This window comes from Zalophus californianus, chromosome 12 (genome assembly GCF_009762305.2).
Source record: "Zalophus californianus isolate mZalCal1 chromosome 12, mZalCal1.pri.v2, whole genome shotgun sequence".
NCBI lineage: Eukaryota > Metazoa > Chordata > Mammalia > Carnivora > Otariidae > Zalophus > Zalophus californianus.
Window position 1 is genome coordinate 101,038,183 of NC_045606.1, and position 17,935 is coordinate 101,056,117.

At 51.4% G+C, this 17,935-nt stretch overlaps 1 protein-coding gene across 1 annotated transcript in view; it reads right to left on the reverse strand.

The window, feature by feature from the left end:
- SMARCD3 (SWI/SNF related, matrix associated, actin dependent regulator of chromatin, subfamily d, member 3) overlaps window positions 1-3,393 on the reverse strand; it is a 28,389-nt gene extending 24,996 nt beyond the window's left edge. The window contains exon 1 of the mRNA XM_027573522.2: window positions 3,309-3,393. The gene's annotated coding sequence lies outside the window, so the exon portion shown is untranslated. The remainder of the gene's footprint in view (window positions 1-3,308) is intronic.
- Window positions 3,394-17,935: the final 14,542 nt, after the last annotated feature.

Genomic DNA, 17,935 nt, shown 5'->3' on the forward strand with positions numbered 1-17,935 from the left:
AACCTGTTCCCATGCCCCAGATAAACAAACCCAAGTTAGGGTGTAGGGTCTGCCTGCTGCATCCAGGCCTCAGGTTCAAGCTGGCCCTGCAGTAAAGCTGATTTATGTCCCGGACACGTGGGCCTACTTCTCAGTGGGCTCATGACCTAGGGTGTAAGGCGTGTGACTGGGCCCACCCTATACCCAAACCCACCTGCTGGGCATGTGTGCTGGTGAGGTCTCTAGGTTCCTACAAGGATATGACCCTTCCCCAAGAACGTGACTCTGTACTCAATTCCCGATTTTAAACAGACCTGCCTGCTGCCTGACAGTTCTCAAAACTGTTGTTGTAAATATTAGCGCGTAGAGCATTTCCCGAAGGCAGGCGATGTCTCCCTCCCGCCCTTCTAACCTTTATCTTGGGATTGACCATGGTCAGCGATATTTATATGACTGCATACTATTTTGTTAGTCTTTGCCTTCGCCTAGGAAACCTGTGCTGAACTCTGCCACCCAGTGCGTCCCCCTCACGTCACCACACAGGAAAGACTTCTCGGGGTCACAGGGCCCGAAATCACAGCATCTTTGAGCAAATGGTTTGGCTTCCTGGCGGTGTGAATGACACGAGCGTCCTGTTTTCTCACTGCAGAGGGGGCCTCAGGGCCTCGGGGCTTGGTTTGGTGCACTAATGTCATCCTTGGCGGCCACATATATTCCCTGCCCTGCATTCCCAATGTCCTGACGTCCTCCCTATATGTGCCTTTGCAACGTGCCTCCGACCCTTTCTGGAGTGAGGGAGAACACAAGCACATCTTCCTGCATCTTCCAGTCTCTGCTTTTCTCCCCCTCCCCACAGTACCGCTGCTCCTCGCTCCAGGCCCCAGAATGTTCTTCGGTCTGGAAAGAAGGTTGACATGGGAGATGATCCAAGTTTGTAAATTCCAGGAAAGGCATGAGCAGGACACATGCTCATGAGACATATTCTCAGATTTCCTGGAAGTTTAGGTAACAAAGGAATTGGTTTCACAGCTTGGGAAGCAAATCAAGAGGTGGGCCAGGCAGAAGTGAGTGACCACTCTCCCACAGGGTCCTCACAAGTGACCAAGGGTCTGCACATCCCTCACCAGCCGGGGACACCACGGCCACAGCCCTGGCCCCTACCAGGAGTCCCTCAGCAGAGCCCACCAGAAGCGGGCTGACGTCTCTGGTGCGGTCATCCGAGAGCGCTCAGAACCCAGCGGAACCTGAGGGCCATTCACTCACCCCACGTGTCTGCAACTCAGCCTTCTCTCGTGACACCTCCTGCCACTTCCTCCCGTGACACCCTCTCCTGGTGACACCTCCAGCTCATTACCTCCACCACTTAACGCTCACTAATAACGAGCTCTCACTTGCAATCACACTGCCGGCACTCGGGGCAAAGACAGTCTCCAGCTGTGGCACGCCTGCGCTCGCGCCCGCCGCGCTGTCTAGACGCTAGCACGGGGCCCGTCAGCATCCAAATGACAGCACGTGCCCAAGCCGCCAAGCGTCAAAGCCGGCTCCATGCCTGGGATTGCACATGCTGAATGAAGCCCAGTTTCATGTTCATGTGGCTCTAAAACAAAACGCCAGAAACCTCCCCGAGCACCTCACCCCTTGTCCCCTTCATCACATGGAGAGGTCCCCAGGCTTCTCACGCCTCCCCTCCCCTGTTGCCCATTCTTTGGGGTGATCACCTCCTTCAGGCGAGGTCTGGATCAACCCAGGGCACTGACCTACTGCTGCTGGGGAGTCAGCTTAGGGCTTAGCTCAGTGTACCCCAAATCAGCCACGACTTACAAGGACTCACCACGCGGGCGCCCCGGCTCTCAGGTACCTCCCAGGGGCCCCAGCTGCTCGGCAAGCCTCCAGCCTCAGACACCCGACATCTTTAGTGTTGCCCAGAAAGTACGTCAGCTTACACCTTCTCTTTGGATTCTGCATTAAAAAACCAGCCCCTGCAAGCTGGGGAACAGGTCCACACTTAACCTAAGGCAGTGGTTAGGTTGTGGGGCAGCAGGCAGGACCTTTGTGCGGGGCCTTGACTTTCCTGCACTGCGCTGCATGGTTCCCCAGCGGCTGGCACCAGGTGACAGCCCCGGGCTCGCCCCCGCCCACAGCCAGCGGCCTCGGCCCCATCTTGCCCAGGCACAAGCCCGCCGCAGGGGTGGGACGGAGGGGAACAGCCCAGGCTGGAGAGAGAGAATTCCTCGGCCCTTTCTGAGGAAGGAGAAGCTGGGAAAGCCACCCTCATTTCACCTAGCCCCTTGTCCTCCGGAAGCCCACTTCACGCTGCTCCTTTCGAGGCCTTTCCCCTCCTCAGAGCCCTGGGGCCTGAATGGTCAGCCCGGGCACTCCCCTCGGGCTTCGGGTCCTGAGGGCAGGGACTAAGTCCCTCACACCTGCAGGGCCCCCTGCCCCCAGCACCCAGCCTGTCACAGGAGACTCCCACTGCTGAGGCGGCCAGGGTGACAGGTGGGGCTGGGCAGGCCTCAGACCCAACTCCTGCCCTTGCCCACAGCTGAACAGGGCTCTCAGGCAGGCAGCCTTTCCACCCGGGGCCTTGGTGCTTCCTCCTGGACCAGGGGCACCAAGCCCAGTACCAGCTGTGGTACCAGCCCGGCCAACCTCCTCACACTTTGCCAAGAGGAGGCCCACGAAGGTCCCACTCACATGCGATGGGCCTGGAGCACCCCTGAGTCTGAGGCCTGCCTGGTGGCAGCACAGGGCTGGCCCCACCCGAGGCCACGCAACAGGCTACCACCACCTCCCCTCCCACCAAGAACAAACCCCTGCCTGGGTTCTGGAAGGATCTTAGAGGTTTGCCAAGGCAGGTTTGGGGTTAGGTTTCTAGAGCCCAAGGTGTGCTGGACATCAGCAAGTCCCCCCCAGCTAGCAGGGAGCATGTGTGCACACATGCAGGTGAGGACGGAGGAGGTGTGTGTCTGCATGTCTGTGAGTGGGAGGAAATGGAATAAGCCAGAGCCCCAGACCATTTTCACCTGAGCCAAAAACTGGTTTCAGGCTCGCTGGTTCCTGGCGCAGACTGGCTTTGATAGGTAGGAGCCAGGGAGCCAGGAGGAGAGGGGCACTCAGAAGAGGTAGTGGAAGGGTGGAAGGACATGTCAGCGGGGGCTGGGGGATGGCCCCAGCAGTGGGAGGGGATGGGAAGAAGCATGTCATAGGTCTGGCTCAGGCGGGGCAGAAATGCCAAGAGGGGGCCTTGGGGTATGACCGGAGGCCAAGAGCCAGCACCATTCAGTGGGGTCACAGGGCTCCTGTTCCTGGGCTTGAGGGGCAGCGCCTACCTGTACCACGGCGGGTGGGTGCTGAAGGCCTGGAGTCATAGGTGGCAGGGTCCTGCAGTGGGGGAGTCATCCAGTGCCCCCTCGGTGCCCGGGCCCAGAGCCCACTGCACCTGCAGCACCAAGGGCCATTGTGAGGAGAATCTGAAAGGAGAGGGCAGTGGGAGGGGTGGGCCAGACCCTGAGCCCCAAAGGCGGAGTCCAAATGGACCTCCGAGGGCTGGTGAGGAAGCCTGAGGGGCTCAGCTGGGTGGACCAAAGTCCGGGACAAGGAGGTCTGAGAAAGAAAACAGGAGGTGTGCAGAAAGGGACCAGGGTGGAGGTGACAGGCTAAGGGCCAGCGAGGGCTACATGGGGAGCATGGGGCGGGAGCAGTGTGAGAGCAGGAAGCAGTCGGCAGAGACCAGGCCTTGCAGGACTAAGCTAGAAGGACAGAGCAGGGAACACAGGCAAGACCCAGGCCCAGCAGGGGAGGCAAGTTCTGGGGACTTGGCGATAGGCAGGAGAGAAGAGGGAGAGCTAGGCATCGGAGGCACAGGGCATGACCGTCAGGCCCGGATGGGACCTGGATGGCTCCTGGAGCCCAGAAGGGACATCTGAGGGAATCCCCGGGGGCGGCAGGCGCATCAAGTAGGCCTGCTCTTAGTGTGCCCACTGTGCTCACGCCGGTCCCTCCCCGTGTGCATGGCCGTCCTGGTTTCACCCCGCCTGCAAGAGCAGCAAGGCCACAGGCTGGGGTCAGGACCCAACTTGGGAACTCAAGTCCTTGAGCAGGTGGAGTGTGGGGGACAAGGAAAAGGCATTGCTATAGGTATGGAGTGGGGGGGGGGTGGCCTGAGAGTGGTTCAGGGTCACACGTAGGTGGTGTTGGCCAGGAGGTGACTCCGCGAAGTGTGAGGAGGCAGGGCCAGCAATGAGAGGAGGAAGATGCCAATGGGGGAGACGTTACCAGCCCAGGGGTGGTGGTGGGGGGGGTGCCCTGCAGGAAGGCTGAGACAGAGGGACAACCTGAATGGGAGAGAAGTGTCCAGGCAGGAGGGTGCCAAGTGGAGACAGGGAAGGTGCCAGGCAGGGGAAGGAGGGAAGGTGCCAGGCAGGATAGGAGGAGGGGAGGTGCCAGGCAGGGGAGAGGAAGGGAGGTGCCAGGCAGGGGAGGGGGGGAGGTGCCAGGCAGAGGGAAGGAGGGGAGGTGCCAGGCAGAGGAGTGGGTAGGAGGGAGAGGATGCCAGGCAGGAGCAGGATGGGAACATGCGAGGCAGGGAGGCGGTGGCAGGCAAGGGGGAGGAGTAGGTGCAAGGCAATCAGGGAGGAGGGAAGGTGCCAGGCAGGGGAGAGGAGGGGAGGTGCCAGGCAGGAGAGTGCCAGGCAAAGGGAAGGAGGGGAAATGCAGGTGGAGGGAGGATGGGAAGGTACCAGGTAGGGAAAGAAGGAAAGACGCCAGGCAGAGATGAGAAGGGGGAAGTATCAGAGAGGAGGTATGATGGGAGTCTGCCAGTCATGGAAGAGGTGCAAGAAAGGGGGTAGGAGGAAGAGATACCAGGCTGAGGGTGGGGGAGGTGCCAGGCAGGGGAGGAAGAGAGTGAGGAGTGGGGGGAGAGATCAGGAGATGAGGAGGGGATGAAGACGCCAGGCGGGGGGAGGGGGGGTGCCAGGTAAGGGGAAGTGCCAGGTAAGAGGAAGGTGCCAGGAGGGGGTGAGAAGGAAGATGCCAGGCAGGGGGGAGAAGGGATGTCAGGCAGTGGGGAGACCAGAGAGATGCCAGGCAGGGAGGAGAACGGGGAGAGGCCAGGGGGGCGGAGGGGGATGTCAGACAGGGGGAGATGCCAGACAGGGGGGAGGAGGATGCCAGGCAGGGAGGAGAAGGGATGCCAGGCAGGCGGGAGCAGAGGAGATACCAGGCAGGGGGGAGGAGGGATGCCAGGCAGGGGAAGGAGGGATGATGCCAACAGAGGCAGGACGGGTACTGCCAGGCAGGGAAGGCGGGGGCGCCGGCGCAGCGCGGCCGGGCGGCGTCTCCGCAAGGGCCTGGGGGCCGCGCAGCGCGGGTCGCTCACCTGCTCCCCCGGGACCCCGGCCCGGAGCACGGCCGCCCGCTCCCCGCTCGGCGCGCTCGGCTCGGCCCGGCGCCTGCGCCGCTGCAGCCTGGAGCGGGGGAGGCGCAGGGAGCGTCTGCAAAGAGCGAGGAGCTTAATAATGAGTTAGGGATCAGAGCAGGCAGCGTCGTCCCAGCCATCCGAAAGCGCGATCACCACGCTGGGAGCATCGCCGCCCGCCCTGGCCAAGTCCATTGTGATCCTCAGCCTGTGCACAGATGAGCCTTAGGTCTGTAGGAGCACCTACGCGCCCACTGATTCACACAGACCGTCAGAGCATCCTAAGTGACCGCAGACATTACCCGCTCTCGGACCACACACACACACACACACACACACACACACACACACACACACACACACACACGGGAGTGGGGGGCATCGGTTCCACTCCAGGTTCAGAGCCAGGCACTGACTGATGACACCCCCTCCTACTTTTATGCACAAGCCCTTGCCCCACATCCAGTCACAGGAGCCGACCCTGGGCACTCCATGGGGTCTCCCAGGAATACATTTGATCTAGCTCGTTAAGTAAGCAAATTTGGGTAGGAGTCCCCCTCAAAGCACCAGTAGCAGCCAACACAGTGCCTGGCATACAAAAGGGGCTCAACTCTTACCTGCTAAAAGGGATGAGCCTCAGAGAGACTTAGGCAAGGTCCAGAGCGAGTGGGAGCCTCCACATGAAGGATCCAGCAGGTGAGGACTTTGGGGCAGGATCCTGGCAGCCCCTGAGGAGGAGCTATGAGAGAGACCCAGATCGGTGGGGTCCTGCCCCCTCAGATTCCCGCCTCTGCCCCCGATGCCTAGTCTAGCCCCATCCAGGCCACTCCCTCACACTATGGGCATTTGTGGGTCGTGGGCTCCCAGCGTTGCCTGGGCCTGCGCTGCCCCTGACAATGAGCTAACTTGGAGGCTTTTCTACCTCAACTGTTTTTCGTTTTTTTGCGGGGGTTTTTGTTTTTGTTTTTGTTTTTTTGGTCATTATGTTTTACTTTTTTACTTAATTTTTTTCCAATTGTGGTAAACTACACAGAACACAAAATTTGCCATCTTTTTAAGCATGCGATATGATGCTGTGAAGTGTATTTACCTTGTTGTGCAGACCATCTCCAGAACTCTTTTGCCTTGGCAACCTGAAACTCTACCCATTAAACAATTCTCCTCTCCCCCCCCAGACCTGGGGCACCATTGTTCTACTTTCTGTTTCTATGAATTTGATTACTCTAGATACCTCATATAAATACATTCATATGCACTTGCCCTTTTGTGACTGGCTTATTTCGCTGGGCATAACGTCCTCCAGGTTCATCCACGCTGTAGCAGCTGTCAGCACTGCCTTCCTTTTCAGGCTGAAGGAGCTTCCATTGTATGGACAGATACAACCTACGGGTGGATATCAGCTACATTTTGTTTATCCATTCATTTGTCCATGGACAGTTGGGTTGATTCCACTTTCTGGCCCTTTAAAACACGTTGCCATTAAACTGGACAGAAACACACTCCCGCTCAGCCCTGGGAAGACACACTCGATCCTCCCCAGCGCCTTTCAGCACCTGTGATCCTATTTTCAGGACCCTACCCCGGAGGACCTCAGACCTTTGGCTACTCAGAGGACCCACTTTGGCCTTTTTATCCAAATTTGCTTACTTAACACCCTAGATCAAATGTATTCCTGTGTCCCTTCTAGTGAAGGGACTCGGGGTCCCTGCTAACAGCTCGATGCTGTCCTTCCTAGGAACATTTATCTCCTAACAAGGGACTCTTGGAAATGCAGGGGAAAGAAAGGCACAGTGGATATTTTGAGGTGGGGAAGGATTTGCTCAGTGACCTGGGGGGTGGGGGACATGGAAAGCCATCTGGATAATGGGATCTGAGGGGGCTTGAAAGACTTCCCATGACCCAGACCCTGGGACCAAGGTCAGTACTAGAGCTTCACTCCTCTGGGCAGAGAGGAGTCTATTTAGAGGCGGTACACACCCTCTCGTCCCCCCCTCCCCCCCGCCCCCAGCTGTCTCCCTTCCCATCAACACCAGTTATGAACTTGGTAGAATAAGCCCTTCTGATGGGACAAGTAGTTGGTTCTGAAAGCGAGGCGAGGTGACCGGGTCCTGACATGAGGAGGTGTGTGTTGGGGGGATCATCAGAGGAGGCCCCCAGAAGGAGAATAGGCAGCCCGGACACAAGCAGGGGTGGCCTCAAGGAGGCAGGCTGGCTGAGTGCTGGCCTAGGCCTGGCCAGAGGGGACAGGCGGGGAGCCAAGTGGGCAGTCCTGCCTCTTCTAACCCTGTGCCCACACCCTGCGGCCCCCTTTCCCTCCTCCCACTCCCAGTCTGTCCATCAGGGATAAAGTTATCAAAGGTAAGCCCCTGGCCCTTCTTTATGACTTCCCAGGTAGGTGGGGCAGCCTGTCTCTATCCCAGCATTAATACCTTGTTTTTAAGTCACTGATCCCTTGTCTGTCTTTCCTTCTGGACTGGGAGCTCCAGGAGGGTGGGACTGGGGTTTGTCAGCCCAGCACAAGCCGGGTGCAGAGGAAGGCCCAGTAAATGTTTGGAGGAGGCTTCCGGCAGACAGGCTCTGGCCGCAGGAGGGCTGGCAGTGAAGGCCTGGGGGGCCAGGGGTGAGGCTGAGCCCGAGGTGGGGTGGGACAGAGCTAGAGGTGAGGGGCGAGATTCAGTCATCTGCGAGGCCCGCTGTTGTTCCCTGGAGCACCGCTCCTATGGCAAGGACTTGGGAATACCTAAATGTTTGCCAATGGGTGACAGATTAAATAGTGTGACAGGTGTAAACAGGTGATAAGAGACAGGATAAACAGGTGACAAGATAAATACATCATTCAGTGAATGCTATCAAACAATGGGGAAGCACTCTATAGACTGATAGAGCAGGATCTTAAAGATAAGACGAGTGAAAAAAGCAAGACATGCAGAACAGTGTGTAAAGCATGCTAGTGTGTGTGCATGTGTCCGTGTGCATATAAACACACAGTCCTCTGGGTACAAAAGGAACTGGCGTCTGGGGAGGATCTGGAGGGCAGGATGGGTAGAGGGAGACTTGCTTTCCACTGTGTGTTCCTTTTTAGCTTTTTAATTTAGAAGTGAAAGTTTACAAAAACCACCCATATCATCATTTATACTTTCAAATTACACTGAGCACCCACTATGTAAAATCAGGCCACAGATCTATGTGTCTTTGATCATGAACCTGTATGGGACTCTTCATCAGTTAATTTCTTTTTTTTTTTTTTAAGATTTTATTTATTCATTTGAGAGAGAGAGAGCACAAGCAGGGGGAGAGGCAGAGGGAGAGGGAGAAACAGACTCCTCAGACTCCTCACTGAGCAGGGAGCCCACAGGGCTCGATCCTAGGACCCCAAGATCATGACCTGAGCCAAAGGCAGATGTTTAACCATGTGAGCCTCCCAGAGGCCCCCTTTCTTTTACTTGTTTTGCATTTCTTTTTTTTTTTTTAAGATTTTATTTATTTGACAGAGAGAGACACAGCAAGAGAGGGAACACAAGCAGGGGGAGTGGAAGAGGAAGAAGCAGGCTTCCCGCTGAGCAGGGAGCCCAACGTGGGACTTGAACCAGGACCCTGGGACCATGACCTGAGCCGAAGGCAGACGCTTAACGACTGAGCCACCCAGGTGCCCTAATTATCTCTTTGAGAAAAAAAAAATTCTTGTTTGTTTGTTTCCTTAGTTTTCTATGTACTTATAAAATCAACCCCAAGGCTCAGGGGACTATCTAAATTCCCTCTTGGGGCATTCGGATTCTATAGGCTCTCCAGGAGAGCTATTCCATGGTTGCCCACAGCTGTTATCCTGGAATTTCCTTTCAACATAATCTTGAGAATTCCCTTCCCCTCTCTACTGTTCTTCAATTCCCTCATCAGATAGATACTGAGTGCATACTACCTGCCTGGCATTGTTTTAGGTACTGGGATATAGCAATGAACAACACCATGAACCAAAAGGATTCTCCCGACTTGGAACTTACCTTCAACGGGGAAGGACAGGCAATAGGTAAGAAAAATACGTGGGATGTTCATTCCAGGCCTCTAAGGCTGGTTCGATATTCAGAGATTGACCGTTCAATGTAATCTACCATATTGACAAGCTAAAGAAGAAAAGTCACATAATCACATCAACTGATGCAGAAAAAGCATTTGAGAAAATTCAGCAGCCAAAAGGCAACTTGAGGAATTCCATGATGATGCAAACGTGCCACGTCTTCGCTGTAAGGCTGGGCGGATGGTGGCTCCCAAAGATATGTCCCATCCTAATGTCTGGAACGTGTAAGTGTTACCTTATTTGGAAAAAAGGTCTTTGTGGAGGTAATTAGATTAAAGATTTTGAGATGAGGAGATTATCCCGGATTATCCCCGTGGGCTTTACATGCCATCACAAGTGGCCTTATAAGAGAGAGGCAGGAAATTTCACATGCACACATGGGAGAAGGTGATGTGAAGGCGGAGCCGAGAAAGATGGGGCCGACCAGCCGTCAGAAGCTGGAAAAAGCAAGGAACGAATTCTCACCTAGATCTTCTGGAGGGAGTAGGGCTCTGCCTATGCCTCAGTTTAGAAATTCTGGCCTCCAGAACTGTGGGAGAATAAATTACTATTGTTTTAAGCCACCCAGTTGGTGGTAATTGTTACAGTAGCCACAGGCACCTAATACAACCCTACAGTGATATCCTAGTTGTGATACTGTACTATAGTTTTGCAAGGTGTTAGCACTGGGGAAAACTGGATGAGGAATACACAGGGCCTCTCTGTATAATTGCTTTCAACTCCACGTGAATACACAATTATCCCAAAATAAAAAGTTCAGGGGTTTCTGGCTGGCTTAGTTGGAAGAGCATGAGACTCCTGATCTTGGGGTTGTGAGTTCCAGTCCCAGGCTGGGCACAGAGCTTACTTTAAAAAAAAAAAAAAAAGTTTAATTAAAACAAACAGATAAACAACAGCTCAGGGCGCCTGGGTGGCTCAGTCGGTTAAGCGTCTGCCTTGGCTCAGGTCATGATCCTAGAGTCCTGGGATCGAGTCCCGCATCGGGCTCCCTGCTCAGCAGGAAGCCTGCTTCTCCTTCTGACCCTCCCCCTTCTTATGCTCACTTTCTCTCTCACTCTTTCTCTCAAGCAAATAAATAAAATCTTAAAAAAAAAACAACCAACAGCAGAGAAGGAAGATGAGAAGTTTTGCCATGGGGGGAGGAAGGGACACCAAGTACAAAGTCCCTGGGTTTACAGGCCTGGTGTGTTAGAGGGTCACAGGGGTAATGGCATCTGTGTGTATGGGGGGGTGGTGCATACAGGGCCTTGTACGCTATTTTGGGGACTTTGAGTCTTACTCTGAATGAGATGGGAGGTCACTGGAGGATTTGAGCAAGGACGGACATGATGGACCAACACAGCGGCCATGCCAAGCAAACACTGTATGGGGAGAGCCAAAAGCAGGGAAACCAGCCAGGAGGCCATTGCAGTCATTCAGGTGATGGGCCATGGCAGGTTCGAACAAAAGTAGTAATCAAGATGGTGAGGAATGGTTGTGTTCTGGGTATATGCTGAAAGCAGAGCCAAGGGCATTTGTTCTCAGAATGGTCATGGGTGGGAAAGAAAGACAGGAGTCACGGTGGATACGAAGATGGGGCCTGAGCCTGGCTGGAAGGATGGAGCTGCCATTGACTCACACGGCAAAGGCTGGAGGAGCGTGTCTGAGGGAAAGGAGGGAACTCCCTTTTGGACGTGATAAGTTAGACATTCAAGAAGAGATGTCAAGGCAGCATTTGGATGTAGGATTCTGGAGTTCAGGCTAGAAATATACATTTAAGAGTCACCATTTAGATGGCATTCATGCCATGAGACTGGACGAGTGCCCTAAGAGGATGAGGAAGTCCAAATCCTAAGACTTGGGGCTGTTCAGTGTTAAGGGCTCAGATATAAGGAGAAGCCAGAAAATGATGCTGAGATGGATCCATCTAGAATTAGGAGGAAGACAGGAAGAACGTGGTATCCTGAAAGCCAAGTCAAGAAAGCATTCTAGGGAGAGGGGAGTGAGTTGTGTCAGATGTTGGCGATGGCCACTAAAGTTGAAGACTAGTCTTTGGCCATTGACGACAGCAATGAAGAAGCCATTGGTGAACTTGAGGACAACAGCTTTGGCGGGTCTGTGGGGCAAAGCCTGGAGAGCAAATGGGAGAAAAGGACTTACAGACACAAGTATGGACAACGCTTTAGAGAATTTTTGCTATGAAGGGGAGTAGAAAAGTGTGGCAGTAGTTGGAGGAAGAAATGGGGTTGAAAAGTTTTCCTTAAATTGGGGAACTTGATAGCATGTTTATAGCTGGTGGGAAAGAGCCAGTAGAGGGGAAAAATCAATGATGCTGGGAGGGAGAGAATGACTTCTGGAACAATCTCCTGGAGTAGGTAAAGGGAGAGAGCAGGGGCTACGCATCTGCAGTAGCAACTTTCAATGTTGGATGTATGCTAAAATCACCTGGGAAGAATTTCAAGACCTCCATGCCTAGGCTGCACCCGGCACATTAAGACGGGGTCTCTGGGATGAGCTGGCAGGGAACCAGAGGGAAGAGCATGCAGGTACAGAGGCAGGCAGGTGGGATGGGCAGTTTGGGAGCTTATGGGAGCTCCCTGCTGACTGCTGCTATTTCCTCAGTGAAATGGGGGGCATGCTCATCAACTAATCTTGAGGATGGGGGACGAGATCTTGCGGGGACAAGGAGAGGAGAAGATATGGTTGGTGACTCAGGCATGGGAAGTTTGCCATTATTGGTAATAAGGTCTAGGGGTGAGGCCATGAAAATGAGCAGCTGGGGGTGGGGTGGAAGACAGAGTCACTGGAGGAGGGGAGCTGAATTGAAGTATCCTGTATATGGATGTTCAAGTCGTCAGGAATTAAGACGGGAGTGGTGGTGGAGAGAGTGACAGCAAGCTAGGTGGAGTCTCTCCTGACCTCAGTCAATGTAGGTGTGGAGCTCTACCATGATCCTCACCTTGCACATTATGCTCCAGCAAAACTGAGCTACCTAAAGGTCCCAGATATTGGGCTGGCAGTCCTGTTTCTTATACCCCATGTTTTTTCTTTCTTAGTTTAATTCTTTGTTTGGATGGCACATCCTCATAATTTTATTATGTATGTGTATATTTATTTTTTAAAAAATTTTAATTAATTAATTAATTAATTAATTAATTTATTTGAGTGGGGAGGGAAGGACAGAGGGAGAGGGACAAGCAGACTCCCCACTGAGCGCGGAGCCTGACATTGGGTCCGATCCCAGGACCCCGAGATCATAACCTGAGCCAAAACCAAGAGTTGGATGCCCAACTGACTGAGCCACCCAGGCGCCCCATGTATATATGTATTTCTTTATTTTGCTAGGACCATTGCAGTAGTCTCCTTACGGATGGTCCTGCCTCTAATCTTATTCCACTCCACTTGGTCACTGACAAACGCTGCGTCTTCTCCACATTTCCTCCAGAATAGCTTTTTGAATCACCAAATCTGACCTGGTCACTTGCTTGCTTAAAACCTGGCAGTGATTCACTGTCCCCAGCTATGTTGATCACTCTCTGTGCCAGGCACTGTTTTAAATGTTTCTCAGTCATACAAAAGATGTGTCCTGTTGTTTTCCTTATTCTATAGGTGATGAAACAGAGGCACAAAGAGGTTAGATTCCTCAATGCCACGTGAAGCTGACATTACCCCAATGTACAACACTTCTCATAATCGATCACCCTCCCTGTACGGCTTCCTTCCTTAGCATTTCCTCTCACCATGAACTTTATGCTTCAGTGAAGGTGAATTACTTAAAGGTCCCAGGATCAGTGAGGCCACCAGCAGGAAGTATATAGCACAGAAAGAAGGTTTAATTGAAGAAAGTTAATGAAGGGCCTCTTTATGAGATGTGGGCAGGGCTAAGGGAAAATAATGATAAGACACCCAGGCACTAGCACCAAAGGGAGACCAAGGGGACAAAGAGAGGGATGATGCTATCAGAACCATGTGGAAGAAGGTCATCCCAGCAGGAGCAGTAAGGGCAAGCAACCAGCAGAATCGTGATGAATCCCCTTGCATACCTTTTCTCCAAACCTACCATCTCCTGCTCGTGCCTCTTTGGTCAAATCCAACTGGAAGCCAGAAGATGAGAGAGCCCAGATGATGCAGTCTGTAGTGGTCAGCCTCCTGGGCACAAAGCAGGCAAGAGAGGGATGGAAAATAAATCAGAGAGAATTTTTGTCCTTTATTTAGAGGAATAAATCCTGCGGCCCCCACCCAGAGGACACACTAAGTCCTATCAGGCGCTGATCACAGGTTAGACTATGCAACAAATCCTCTGGCCCAGATGCAGTCCTCCTTGCCCCTGCTTTGTTCTACCTGACCAGTACAGTGAACCCCACTCAATGCCTGCTGGGTCAGCAGCATGAGATGCCAAAAGAAGCCCAAAAGGACCAGTCATAAACCTGAGCTTCTGGTTTAATGGGTTCAAGGTTGTGTTCTCCAGGGAATGTTCCTTCACATGCACCGGGACCTGCAAACCTACAGAGTCCAACGTTATGAGGGAAACGAATGTTCTGTAAAAGGATTGTTTGGTGAAATCGTGAGAGAGATCACTTCACCTCCACCCTCGTCCTTGTACACGTCCACAAACCTAAGTGATCATGTCACACCTTCTCCTCTTCAAATCTTGAACCTTTCCTCCCCAGGTTACACTCCAGACCAATTTGAGTCTCTAGGGATACCCTGTCAAAGAAGAGAACCTGCATCTTCTGGCTATGGGGGAAACAGCCACCATATAGATGTGGTATCTCCTGGAGGAGGTATCTCCAGTTGGTGCCATAACTGAGCCTTCAGCAGGCCATTCCCCAGTCCATTCAAACAGTTGCCACTGAATATCTCAGTAACACAGACCAGTGAATTCCATGGGCATGAACTCAGTGCCTCATGCCTTTTGCTATATAATGAGCTCCTTGGTTGGAGATGATGTTGTGTGGGTTACCATGACAATGAATAGGGCTTTTTGAAAACCTTCAAGCGGTGGTGCTGGCAGAAGCATGGCAAGGAGAGAAAGCAAGTCTGTATCTGGAACAGGACTCCCTTCCTAGGAGAGTAGGCTGCTGGTTGTCTCCATGAAGGAGCAATACAAGTTACTGGCCTGGCCCCCCAGTGGAAGGTGCAATATTGGGGATTTGGTGGTGGTCCTAACTAGTAGTTAGTTAGCAGTTTGGGAACTCATTGGAGATGATATCTCTATTAGCCCCAGTGAAGGGTACTTACTGATGATGCACTGAGGTGACAGAGGAAATGGGCTGACTGACATTTACAGGACAGATTGATCATTTCATCAGCTTGATTATCAAGCACCTCTGCTTGGGGGCTCTGGAGTGGGTGCCCCAGATGGGAACATCCATGATACCTTGGTATCTTCACATGGTGCTCATCCTGGGGCTTCCGTCCATGTACCTCTTTCCCAGACTCCCCGGTCACAAGCAGAGCCACTGGATCTGCATCCTCCACCCTAAGCGTAGGGCATTCTCCATGTTCTCTGCCTTCTGGTCTTGACCATTCAGGTTTCCTGACCAGCCGGTGAATCTATTACCCATAACTCATTAGTCAGTGTAGACCTCCAAAGCACACAACCAGATTGGCCAAAATCTATCTACTGGGAGGCTTTCCCTTCACCACTGTCTTTCAGGACCATTCCTGAGTCAGACTTACTGCAGTGGTTATGCACCTCCTATGGTAAACATATAAAATATATGAATATATGTTCACATAAGAATACATATATGATGAATATATACACATATCTATATATATTTATTTGTTCTGTTTTTCTGGAGGACTCTGACTAATATGCTCCCCAAAGTTTCCTTGAGTCCCTTAGTAATACATCCCTCTCTATTCCTTCCCCCTTCCCCAGGCAACCACTATCTTTATAGATCACTTTTAATTTTCTAGAATTTTATATAAATCAAGTCATATGCTATGGACTCTCTTTTGGTCTGGCTTCTTTCACTCAGCATAGTTATTCTGAGATGCATCCATGCGGTTGTATGTATCAAGAGCTTGCTCCTTTGTATTGCCAAGTAGTATTCCAGGAGATACACTTGTTGATGGACCTTTGAGTTGCTTCCACTTTGGGGCTATTAAAAAAAAAAAACTGCTATGGGGCGCCTGCGTGGCTCAGTCAGTTAAGAGTCTGCCTTCAGGGGAGACGAACCATGAGAGACAATGGACTCTGAAAAACAAACTGAGGGTTCTAGAGGGGAGGAGGGTGGGGGGATGGGTCAGCCTGGTGATGGGTATTAAAGAGGGCACATTCTGCGTGGAGCACTGGGTGTTATGCACAAACAATGAATCATGGAACACTACATCAAGAACTAATGATGTAATGTATGGTGATTAACATAACAATAAAAAATTAAAAAAAAAAGAGTCTGCCTTCAGCTCAGGTCATGATATCCGGGTCCTGGGATCGAGCCCCACATCAGGCTCCCTGCTCAGCAGGGAATCTGCTTCTCCCTCTCCCTCTGCCTCTTCCCCCCACTTGTGTTCACTCACTCTCTCTCTGAAATAAATAAATAAAATCTTTAAAAAAAACTGCTATGAACATTCTTGTATAAGTCTTTTTATGGACATATGTTTTTATTTCTCTTGGGTAAATACCACATTGAGGAGTGGCTGGGTCACACGTTTCACTCTTAAATAAACTACCAGGCTGTATTGCAAAGTGTTTATATCGCCAGCAGCGTGTGAGTTCCAGTGGCTCTGCATCTTCGCCAACACTCGATACTGTCAGTGTTTCTGCAGTAGTCATTTCAGTGGGTGTGAAGTGATACCACATTTTAATTGGCATTTATTTTTCTTAGTGACTACTGAGGGTGAGCACCTTTGCATGTGTCTATTTGCCATTTGTAGATCTTCTTTGGTCAGGTATTTGTTCCGATCTTTTGCTTTTTTTTTGAGCTGTGCCTGGTAATTTTTAATTGAATTCTGGACAATGTATTTGCAAAAGAGGCTGTGGATTTTATGTTTCAGTTTTCTGCTGGCAGCCAGATAGAGTATAGGCAAATCCCCCTCATCCAGTCAAGGATGGGCTTCTGGTTTTGAGCAGGCTAGCCTGTGTCTGTTGCGTCACAACCCCTGCAGCATAAGCCAGCGCAGGCCTTCTGCATCCTCCACCCTAAGCGTAGGGCATTCTCCATGTTCTCTGCCTAGCAGGCACAGAACCTCCTGCTCTGTCTCCCCCCCCCCCCCCCATTTGCTGACTGCTGAAATGACTGCTTTTAAGCCTCTAGAGAGATGCTTTTTGTTTAATTTCTCACCTTCTTGTTCCAGAAGCCCAAGGAGACTTGTGGGTGTGACCACAAGCTGGGGACCCCTCTCAGCTCCAAGCGCATCACAACCTTTCCTCCTGAGCCTGGACTCTCTAAAATTTTAGGACACTTCTGGTGAATCTGTGGAAGAAGCCCCCTCTTCTAACCTCTGAAGGCACCTGTGAAGGGGGGCTGGACCCCACTGGAGTCTCTTTGGCCCACACAGGCAGGGAGAGGTGTGAAATGCGAGTCCTGCTTCTATCAGGGTGTTCCTTGTTCTTCCAACAGAAAGAATCCTACCAGGAAGGTGCCAGGGAAGCTGGGAAGAGATGGGGTAGAGTGTGCTGGTGGGGGGATAGTGATAAGAGACTTTATCGCCCTCCCTGCCCTTCCAAACTGGAGCAATCCTCTCCATACGTGGAACCAGGCTCGCTGGGCCTCAGAATTCAAGTGCCATGGGCGGCTGGGCCTCAGCAGGCCTTGCTCAGGGGGCCACATCCCCCCCAAGGAACAGGATCTTGTGCTCAGCTGTGAGGAGCTGCAGGAGCAGGAAAGTTTGAGGAAAAGAATTGAACAAGAAACATCTTTAAACAGCCCTCGAATGCACCTTATGTTTTTATCTTTTTTTAAACCTTTACCTTTTTTTTGTATAAAAAAAATTAAGCATATGCACAAGTAGACTGGCTGGTCTAATGAACCTCCGTGTAGCTCTCACTCAGCTTCAACTCACAGCTCCTCACCGCTCCCCCTTCCTTATATTTTCTTGTAAGTAGACTCTATGCCCTACACGGGGCTCGAACTCACGAACTGAGACCCAGAGTTGCACACTTCACCAGCTGAGCCAGCCAAGGGCCCCCTCCTTGTATTCACTTAAAGAAAATCCCTGACCTCATATTATTTCACTTGTAAATATTTCAATGTGTACCTCTAAAAGATATAGGTTTGTTTTTATAAAAATTTTTTAAATATATGAAGTTTTTATGAAAAACATTAAACATCTATTTTATAAAATATTAAAAGTTTTAAAATTAAAATTATAAAAATACAAAATATTTTTAAATATTTTTAAATAATATAAAAATATAAAACATGAAATTTAGACATGTATATATTTTAATAAAATTTTAAAATACTTTTATATAAATATATTTAAAGCTACCTAATACATAAAATATATAAGTACATATTTATTATCTAAATATA